The 9,537-nt window shown below is 44.1% G+C and overlaps 4 non-coding genes across 4 annotated transcripts; all 4 read left to right on the top strand.

Annotated features, from left to right (window-relative positions):
• Positions 1–1,001: 1,001 nt before the first annotated feature.
• Positions 1,002–1,073, top strand: Trnac-gca (transfer RNA cysteine (anticodon GCA)). Its single transcript has one exon. It is a non-coding gene; the product is annotated as a tRNA-Cys (tRNA).
• A 4,367-nt stretch (positions 1,074–5,440) lies between these two features.
• Positions 5,441–5,512, top strand: Trnac-gca (transfer RNA cysteine (anticodon GCA)). The gene has a single exon. It is a non-coding gene; the product is annotated as a tRNA-Cys (tRNA).
• Positions 5,513–7,227: 1,715 nt separating this feature from the next.
• Positions 7,228–7,299, top strand: Trnac-gca (transfer RNA cysteine (anticodon GCA)). The gene has a single exon. It is a non-coding gene; the product is annotated as a tRNA-Cys (tRNA).
• A 912-nt stretch (positions 7,300–8,211) lies between these two features.
• Trnac-aca (transfer RNA cysteine (anticodon ACA)) lies at positions 8,212–8,283 on the top strand. Its single transcript has one exon. It is a non-coding gene; the product is annotated as a tRNA-Cys (tRNA).
• The last annotated feature ends 1,254 nt before the right edge of the window (positions 8,284–9,537 follow it).

The raw sequence follows: 9,537 nt of genomic DNA, 5'->3' as shown, positions 1-9,537 counted from the left end.
CCTGGAGAGGCTCATTCTGTATCATTCTACATCTATAATAACTGAATCTTCTTTCCTAGATTGTAGTTTTATAGAAAGTGCCCTGAACTGAGTATTGGGCCAGAAGAGTCAGGCCCAACTAGGAGGGGCCTCAGTGTGTCAGAGCAGACACCTCAATCTGGAGTTTGTGTTTGTGGGGGCCTACCATGAGGTCCCTGGTATTAGATGTGAGGGCCATGCTAGCAGCCAATGCTTCTCCAGGCTGTAGTCTGTACCTGGCCCCGAGGCTGGGAGGACACAGGCTGAGGGCTTTTGAGGAGGCAAGACTGTCTGTTGTAGGCAGCAGGGCGATGAGTTTCCTCTGTCCCAGGCCTGGCAGCTGCCAAGAGCTCTCATCCTGAAGCAGTGACTAATAAATTACAGGAGGTTGGGGTGTGTCTGTAGTAGTGAAAGAAATAATGAAGCCTCATAGGAGTAGGAGGGTGTATAGTTTGGGAGAAGGGCATCTGACTACAGATCAGGAGGTCCCTGGTTCAAATCCTGGTGCTCACTTCTTATTCCTGTTTTTGACCTAACAGACCCCTGAAATTTCAACTTCTTTAGTACCCACCACGATAAACATTTTTATCACAACCAGCAAATGCTGAGGCTTTACTGTGGATTGTTCTTAACCGCCAATATAAATTAGAATCATTTGAGGAGTCTATAAAAGTGTCATTTCCCAGGCCCCACCCCAGACTAATTAGATCAGAACCTCTTACAGGGAGAGGCTTGTCTCCTCTCTTCCTCTTCTCTATACTATGGAAGGAAGACATGATCCTAAAGTTGGGGACAACATGTTGGATTATGGAATTGGGGCTTTGGAATGAAAGCCATGTAGACTAGAATAACCCAAAAGATGGTGTGTGGCCTAGTAGGACATATATGATGGTAGGACACTAGCAAGTGCACATTTGAAGGTGGAGAAATCCAGGGTGTGACCATCCAGGTTTAGAGTGCTTATTACACACTCATAAGTAGTAGGGGGTATAGCTCAGGGGTAGAGCATTTGACTGCAGATCAAGAGGTCCCTGGTTCAAATCCAGGTGCCCCCTTGCTAGAGTCTCATTTTAGATACCAAAGAGGAAGGCTTCAAATAGAGGTAGTGAATAACAAGGAGTCAATAATGGCTCATGTCATCCGTATTGGCCCTAAACTCCTAGCCCTGTTCCAGGCCTGAACTGCAGTGTGTTCATTTGTACTCTGGATTCTGCTCACGTAACACCTCTGTACTCCTCTGTAGAAGGAGACAGAAAAGGGCTGGCTGTGAGGCTCCTCCAGGTCACATCTGGTCATGCTCTGGCACAGGCTGTCTTCTAGGGAGTTGACAACAAAACTCCCTCATTGCATGAACATCTAGCCCCCCCCCCCTTTTTTTTTTGGTACTGGGGATTGAACTCAGGGGCATGCAGTCACAGAGATTCATCCCCACATCCCCATTTTTATATTTTATTTAGAGATAGGGCCCCACTAAGTTGCTTAGAGCCTTGCTAATTGCTCAGGCTGGCTTTGAACTCATGATCCTCCTACCTCAGTCTCCTGAGCCACCAGGATTACAGGCATGTGCCACCTCACCCAGTGAACTCTAGCCTTCTAAGAGGTCTATGGTGATTAGGAGCCCAGCTTCTTCCTTAGGTGAATCCTCTATATAACCTCTGCAGGTAGCTCCTCCTAACCCCCTGGGCAGGGGCTCCTTACTTCCTGTTCTCTCAGGTCTCTGCTTAGTTTCCTGTTCCTTCTGTGGAAATATTATGGAAATAGTTGTCCCGAAGATCAAGGACAATGCCTTCCTTTTCTCTGTGGCCTCAACAGGGTCCAGTACCTAACAAGCTCCATGATCATTTGCTGAGGGAATAAGTGATGGAGTAAAATAATGAGTCCCCTCCTTGAGGCCTTGGAGTATGGAGGAGGCTCTCCCTGGGCTGTGTGTGAGGTTCGTTGAAGATCAGTACCACAGTCTGATTACTGTGTGTGGATTTAGGGGAAACACTGGAGTCAGGTGTGCTTTCTAGGTGCAAATGTGGTGCCTCCAGCAGTCTGAGAGTGGAGATTGAGTGGACGCATTAAAGTTGGAGATATAATAGGTAAAGTCACATTCCAATGGAGAAAGCTGGCAGTTGTTAGAGTCTGTAAACAAGTCAGGATGGCGCCACTCCCTGGTTATTTTGCTGCAGCTGGACTGTGGCAGGCAGTTTCTATATTTTTACCAATTTTTAGAACTGTTTGTTTTATATAACTCCTATCACCACCATTCATGCTGTTGCAGTTGTTAGTACTGTGGATGATGTAGTTGATACTTGCTGTTTACTTTAATGCCAGATCTAGTTCATGGCTATTTATTATTTTTGCTTTTGGCAATTGCTGACACCACCATTCTTATTTTTGTAACAATTGGTGTTGTAGGTTCCATAGACACTGGACATTTATTTTAATGCTGAGTATGGTTTGCTTCTGTTGTTGATATTGTTTGTTTCTCCCATTTTCTGTGAGGTCCTGGGAATCTAGTGGCACACTACAAGTTCACAGAATAGAGATTCTTCTGTTAAGCTAAACCCAGCCAAGAGGCAATATACCTTTCTCTCCAAACAAACTAACCATGCTCAAACTTCAATGATACTTTAAAATAAAAATAAAAGAGACAAAAACTTCAAATTAATGACCATATCTCAAGTGGTAATGTCTATGAGGACCATCCACAGATCCCACTGATAGACATCCATTCTTTCAACAAAAACAGAGAATTAATACAAAGGCTGTGGAAACCATACTCATGAAGGGTCTCAATCTATATAACTTTCATTGCCTTTTAGAATATATAGAGGTGTGAAATGAAGAAAAGCAATCATAGAAGTTGTATTCCACTGTATACAACACAATTGGAAGATCTACAAAAAGAATACCACTCTTTTGAGACCTGTATGGAAAATGGATCCTCAAGCTCTGACACAATATAAACTGCATCAAAATACACTAATCATCACCAAAGAACTTTCAGGGAAATTGTACCTCAAAGCCCATTTGGAAATGGAAAAATTCACATCAACATTATAGTCCAGAATATTTTGGCAAGAGAAGACTGGGCCCTAAGCAGGTTAACAAATAAGAGTATAAGAAAAATCTATCTTAACAGATGCATAAAATCCAGCACAAGGATACAAAGAAATATGAAAAAACAAGGTAATATGTGGCTTCCTAAAATTTATCATTCACCAGCAAAAGTACTGAAGTGGATGAAATAATTCAAAAGAATGATGATAAAAATGATCAATGAATTTCCAGAAAATACAAAAAAAAAAAAAAAAAAAAAAAAAAAAAAACTCCTGAATGAATTAACGAGGTCAATATAGGATATAAATGAGAAATTCAATAAGGAGCTAGAGATATGAAAAAGAACCAAGCAGAAGTCTTAAAAATGAAAAACAACTAAAAAAGGCCAATAGATTTCCAATAGAGTAGAACATGCTAAAGATAGAACCTCACAGCTGGAAAACAACGTGGCTAATCTTGAACATTTAGATCATATTTAAGAAAGGAAGGTAAATAACCATGACCAGAATATACAAGACTCAGGGAAACACTAAGATTGCAAAATTAAGATGCATTGGAATTGAGAGGATTGTGAGATACAGGCTAATGGCATGGATATTGTTTCTTCAGGGAGATAATAGAAAACTTCCAAATCTTAAGAATGAGATGGACATCCAGATACAGGAGGCATTCATAACCCCATATAGAAAAGATCAAAAAAGATCCTCTCCATGACACATAATAATTAAAATGACTAACAAACAGAACAAGAATAGAATTTTAAAAGCCTCAAGAGAAAAACATCAGGTCATAATTGGAAGCCACCCATCAGAATTACTTCTGTTTTCTTAGTAAATCAGGAAGGTTTGGAATGATGTGTTCAAAACCTTGAAAGAAAACAATTGTCAACCAAATAACTGTCAACCAGGTTCATTACATCCACCAAAGCTATCCTTCAGAATTGAAGTAGAAATAAAAACCTTCCAAGATAGGCAGAAACTAATAGAATTGTAAGCCAGCATTACAGAAAATTCTTAAAGAAATACTACACACAAAACAAATTAAAAAAAAAACCCTAAACCAAAAAACCCAGAAGTCACAAATGGAAAAATCTCATTAGAAATTTTTAAAAGAGGGCTAGGCTGTGGCTCAGTGGTAGAGTGCTTGCCTAGCATGTATGAGGCACTGGGTTCGATCCTCAGTACCACATATAAATAAATGAATAAAATAAAGGTCCATACATATAAAAATATTAAAAAAAGAAATTTTAAAAAGAGCAGTTAAACAAATGTGAAGAAAGAACAAATTAAACATTAGAAATAAATAAAAGTGGCATGAATTAATAAACATCTGTATAATAACATTAATATAAATGTAATTGAAAAATATGGACTGGAAGAATGAATTTAAAAAACAAGGCCCAACTATATGTTGTTTGCAAGAGACTCACCTTACAAGCAAAGACAGCCAGAAACTGAGTCTGAAAGAATGGATTTTGATATACCATGCAAATGGAGTTCCTGAAAAAGCATGAGTACCAACTCTTATATCTGACTCAGAATACCTAAGCAATTTTAAGGCAAATAAGCAATGCTATAGGCATCAAAATACCTGACTTACAATTACACTACAGGGCTTTAGTAAAAACTGTATGGCATAGAAAACAGACATATAGACCAAAGGTACAGAATAGAAGGGATAGAGGCAAACCCACATAGATACAGTCATGTGATTCTTGACAAAGTTGCCAAAACACACTGGAGAAAATAAAACCTTTTAAACAAATGATCCTGGTAAAATTGGTTATCCATATGTATAAGAATAAGACTAGATCCTTATCTCCCACACTACACTAAAGTCAACTCAAAATAGATCAGAGACCTAGAAATTAAACCAGAAATTATGAAACTCCTAGAGGAAAACATAGGGTCAACACTCCAACACATAGGTATAGGTAATAACTTTCTCAATAATACCCCTAAAGCTTAGGAAGTAGTACAAAGAATTAATAAATCAAATAGCATTTAATTTTAAAGCTTCTACACAGCAAAGGAAATGATCAAGAATGTGGAGAAAGAACTTACAGAATTGGAGAAAATCTTTGCAAGCTACGCTCTTGACAAAGGATTAATATAGGAAAAACTCAAAAAACTTACCCCCACTCAATAAAACCCCACAAATAACCCAACTGGCCCCAAGGCTGGGAAGACACAGGCTGAGGGCTTTTGAGGGTGGTGGTGGTGCTGTCTGTTGTAGGTAACAAGATGATGAGTTTCCACTGACCCAGGCCTGGCAGCTGCCAAGAACTCCCATCCTGAAGCCATTCATAGGTCACAGGTAGTCTGGGTGTGGCTGTTGGAGTGAAAGATATTAATGAAGCCTCATTGACATAGGAGGGGGTGTATCTCAGGGGTAGAGCATTTGACTGCAGATCAAGAGGTCCCTGGTTCAAATCCAGGTGCCCCCTACTGTGCTACACTTTTAATCACTGAAGTGCATCCAGTATTTTGTGTTCTGCTCTGGCCAAACTTGCTGGGAGGATGATAAATAGTATCACTCTCTACCAAGTGCTGACTAAATAGCCCTGCTTGCTCTGTAGCATTTGTATTATGGAGAAACACACTGAATCAGAGTTACGCAGATTGATTTGCATTACTGCATTATTACTGGCTGACTTTATTCAAACCCGAATCACATGTAGTAATTCTGATCAGCAGAACTCAGGTCAAGGAACTTTAATTTGAGGGAGCACTGTCCCCTGCTAACATCTACCCTAACATCCAATGATTCTAACTGGCAGAAAAATTGTTGGAATTTACATCATCATATCATTGTTAAGAGCATTTCAGAGGAGACCAGTAATGAAGTCCAGCTGGTGTCTTCAGTTCCTGAGTAAAGGACAGTTGGGTCTGCAGGGACAGACAGTGGCCAGGTGGGTGGAGGTGAGCAACTGTAGGAAAGGCATGCAGGTTAGATGAAGCTACAGGTGAGGAGAAGGTGACAAACTGTAGAGGCAGAGCTTTGCAGGGGTGGTGAAGGCCATAATGGAGGCCTGGACTCCCTGCAGTAAAACTCAGCACTGAAGCAGGCTCATTAGGCGACACTGGTTGCTTTGAGTAAGATCTTGGACTGAGGAGCACAGGTCCCTGATCCAATGGCAGATGCTCTCTAGTTTTGCTCTTAGAACAGGTATAGAAAACAGTGTCTTTTCTCTTCCTCAGTCCCCTAACGCTGAATCTTCCTGCAAGGAGAGACCAGAGGGGCAGAGGTTCACTTTGTTCCACCCCTCCCTTTCTCCTGCTGCCCCATGTGACCTCCTCGTCCCAGCCCTTCAGTGCTCTTTGCTCTGCCTCTTTCCTTGGGTGGGCAATTCTCTTGCATTGGTTTCTTTTTCTTCTCAATTTGTCCCCAGCCTGTGCACCCCCTTGGCATGTTTTGAGGGTCCCCAATGGTGTGAGCCTTGTGAGAAGGGCTCTGCTTGCAGCCTCAGAAGCCAAAGTCAAGGCCCCTTCCTCTCTTTGTCCCTCTGTCACTTCTGGCCCACCAGGTGCCTGAGACTCACACTGCACGTGCAGACTGAGTGGCACAAAGGCCAGGGCAGCTCCCCACTGTTTTGTGCACAGAAGCTCTTCCTCATGAATGTGGACTCTATTATGAGTCTGTCACCAATCAGGTGTGTTTTGTTTAGATATTATTAATTACTGTCATTTTTTCCAGGTCTATAACATGGAAAGGAACAGTTTAAATTAGCATCTCCAAACTGTGAGTCGGAATTGCTCAGTAAGCTTGTTAGAGAAACACATTGTCCCTAGTTTCTGTTCCCAGAGGATCTCATGTGGTAGTTCTCAGGGAGAAGCATGAAATTTTGCTTTTGCCCAACCCTGCTTCACTCTCACCTCCACAGGGTCTGCTGAGCAGCCGGCTCCTTGAGTCTGGCTCTTCTAGTTGAGTCTGAAGGAGTTTCCAGCTGTAGACATCCATGACATTAATGCCACCGCCTCACCTGGGGACTAGAGAGGGGAGGGTGCTGGTCTTAAGTAGAGGTGGAAGGCAGGTGTGGACACAGGAAGGAAGTGTAGGATGAAGGAAGTAGGTGACACTATCGAGTGCACATCTCCAGGAGGAGAATCCAGGGTGTGGTCTTTCATGTTTAGGGTGCTTATTGCACACTCCTAGGCAGCAGGGGGTATAGCTCAGGGGTAGAGCATTTGACTGCAGATCAAGAGGTCCCTGGTTCAAATCCAGGTGCCCCCTTGCTGGAGACTCTTTTACATGCCAGAGAGGAAAACTTCTAAAGCCCTGAAGAACAAGGTGTCACATAGTGACCATGTCATCCATCTTAGCTCTTAACCCCTAGTGGTGTCCCAGGCATCATCCCCTGGCCCAGAACGTTTGGTGAACAGAAGCCCTTCCTCATCAATGTGGACTCCATTATGACTCCATCTCCAATCACATGTGGGGTTTTTGGGCACACAACCACAGTGTGTTCACTTGTGCTCTGGGTTCTGCTCTGGCCACATCTGTGTCCTCCTCTCCAGAAGGAGACAGCAGAGGGCAGGCTGAGAGGCTCCTCCAGGGCATGGCTGGTCATGCTGTGTCACAGACTGTCCTCCAAGGCAATGACCAGGAGGCTCCCTGGTTGCATGGACATCCAGCCTTATAAGAGGTCTGCGGGGTTGAGGAGCCCAGCTTCTTCCTCAGGCAACTCTTCTTTGTTACCTCTGTGAGAAGCCCCTGCTGACCCCCAGGGGGTCCTGCCACATCAGTGGAAATATTTTGTTCCTGGGTTTTTCTCCTATTTTTACTAAGACTTTTTGAGGAACAAGGACAATGTCTTCCCTGTTTCTGTGACCTCAACATGGATGACAGATCAGGCACTTATCAAACTCCATGAGTGTTTGTTTGGGGAGGTTCTCCCCGGGCTGTGTGAGGTCCACTAAAGACCCCGTGTCACTGGTTCTTGTCTGATGACTGTGTGTTAGAGAAGCACTGGAGTCCATTCCAGGTGCTCTCAGCAGTCTGAGGTGGGATGGGACCAGTTAAGGTTGGAGATGAAAGAAGGGAGGGCAGACTTCAGTGGAGAAAGCTGACAGTTTGCTGGGATATGCAGAGTGGCCTAGAGGGTGCTGAGGATGAAAAGGTGCTAATGAGGGGCTCTACATGAGTGGGGGTATAGCTCAGGGGTAGAGCATTTGACTACAGATCAAGAGGTCCCTAGTTCAAATCCAGGTGCCCCCTTGCTGAAGACTTTTAGATGACAGATGTGGGAGGCTGCCATGTCATGTGACAGTCACACCCCCCACCCCACCCCGAGTGATCTGGCCACTTTTAAATAGCTGAAGAAGTGGGCAGTACATAAGAAACCTTCTGGACTAGTAAATAACAAGGAGTCACATACTGGCCCAGGTCAACCATTTTGACTCTTAACCCTCAGCCGTATCCCCGTGGGAACTGAGTGTGTTCACCTTGTGTTCTTGATTCTGCTCAGGCCACATCTGTGTCCTCCTCTGTAGAAGGAGATAGCAGAGTGCTTGTTTTGAGGTTCCTCCAAGTCAGGGCTGGTTATGCTGTGGCACAGGCTGTCCTCCAAGGCAGTGACCGTGAGTGTTCCTAACTGCATGGATGTCCAGCTTTCCAACAGGTCCACGGGGCTGAGGAGCCCAGCCTTTTCTCTATCACATCTTCTTTGTCACCTCTCCAGGAAGCACCTCCTGACCCCTGGCAGCAGGCTGCTTACTTCCTGCTCCCTCAGGTCTCTGCTTAGGCTCCTGTCACATCAGTGAAAAATCTCATGGAAATATCTGGACTAAGACTCTGAAGATCAGGGACAATATCTTCCCAGTCTCTGTGGCCTTTACATGTATGAGGGGGAGATGTTGAGAGCCACAGCCGAAGGGGCCCCAGCAAACTTCCAGCTGCCAGCAAACTTCCAGCTGCCGGCTGATGATTGGCTCACAGCGGCCCCAGCAACATCTAGCTGATTGGCTCCTCTGCGGTGATGCTCATTGGGCTGTTTCCCTGCCCTTTCAGACCACAGAGCTGCTCATTGGGGGACTTTTTTGGCTCTGCCCATGCCCACGTGACCCAGCCAATCGGCCTCAAGAGCAGGAGGATTGTGGTAGGTGGAGAGAAGCTTGTGTGGGAGAGAGAGGCTTGTGGAAAGCCGGTGGTGGCAGTTGAGGCTCTGAGGGTTTTTCCTGAGAGGCTGTTTTGTTTGGCGTGTGGTTCTAAAAATAAAGTTAGTTTCTTTTGACAAGTGGCTCCTGATTGTGCCCAGCCAGACTGCGGCATTTGGTGGCTCGCACGGGGAGCGACTGAGGGTAAGTGAAACTGCTCGCCCCTGAGGGTAGGGCGAGAGGATGGGTAGCCATTTTAAGATTCCTCTTTTATTTTGCTTCACTTTTGTTTTAAGTTGCCTGTCCCTGGAGATGAGTGAGATGGAAGAAAAACCGCTCACATCTGAGGAAAAACTATTTACGTCTGAGGAACAGA

This window comes from Marmota flaviventris, chromosome 1 (genome assembly GCF_047511675.1).
Source record: "Marmota flaviventris isolate mMarFla1 chromosome 1, mMarFla1.hap1, whole genome shotgun sequence".
In the NCBI taxonomy this organism is placed as follows: Eukaryota; Metazoa; Chordata; class Mammalia; order Rodentia; family Sciuridae; genus Marmota; species Marmota flaviventris.
Note: the sequence above shows the minus strand (reverse complement) of the source record. Positions and strands in the feature narration are given on the sequence as shown.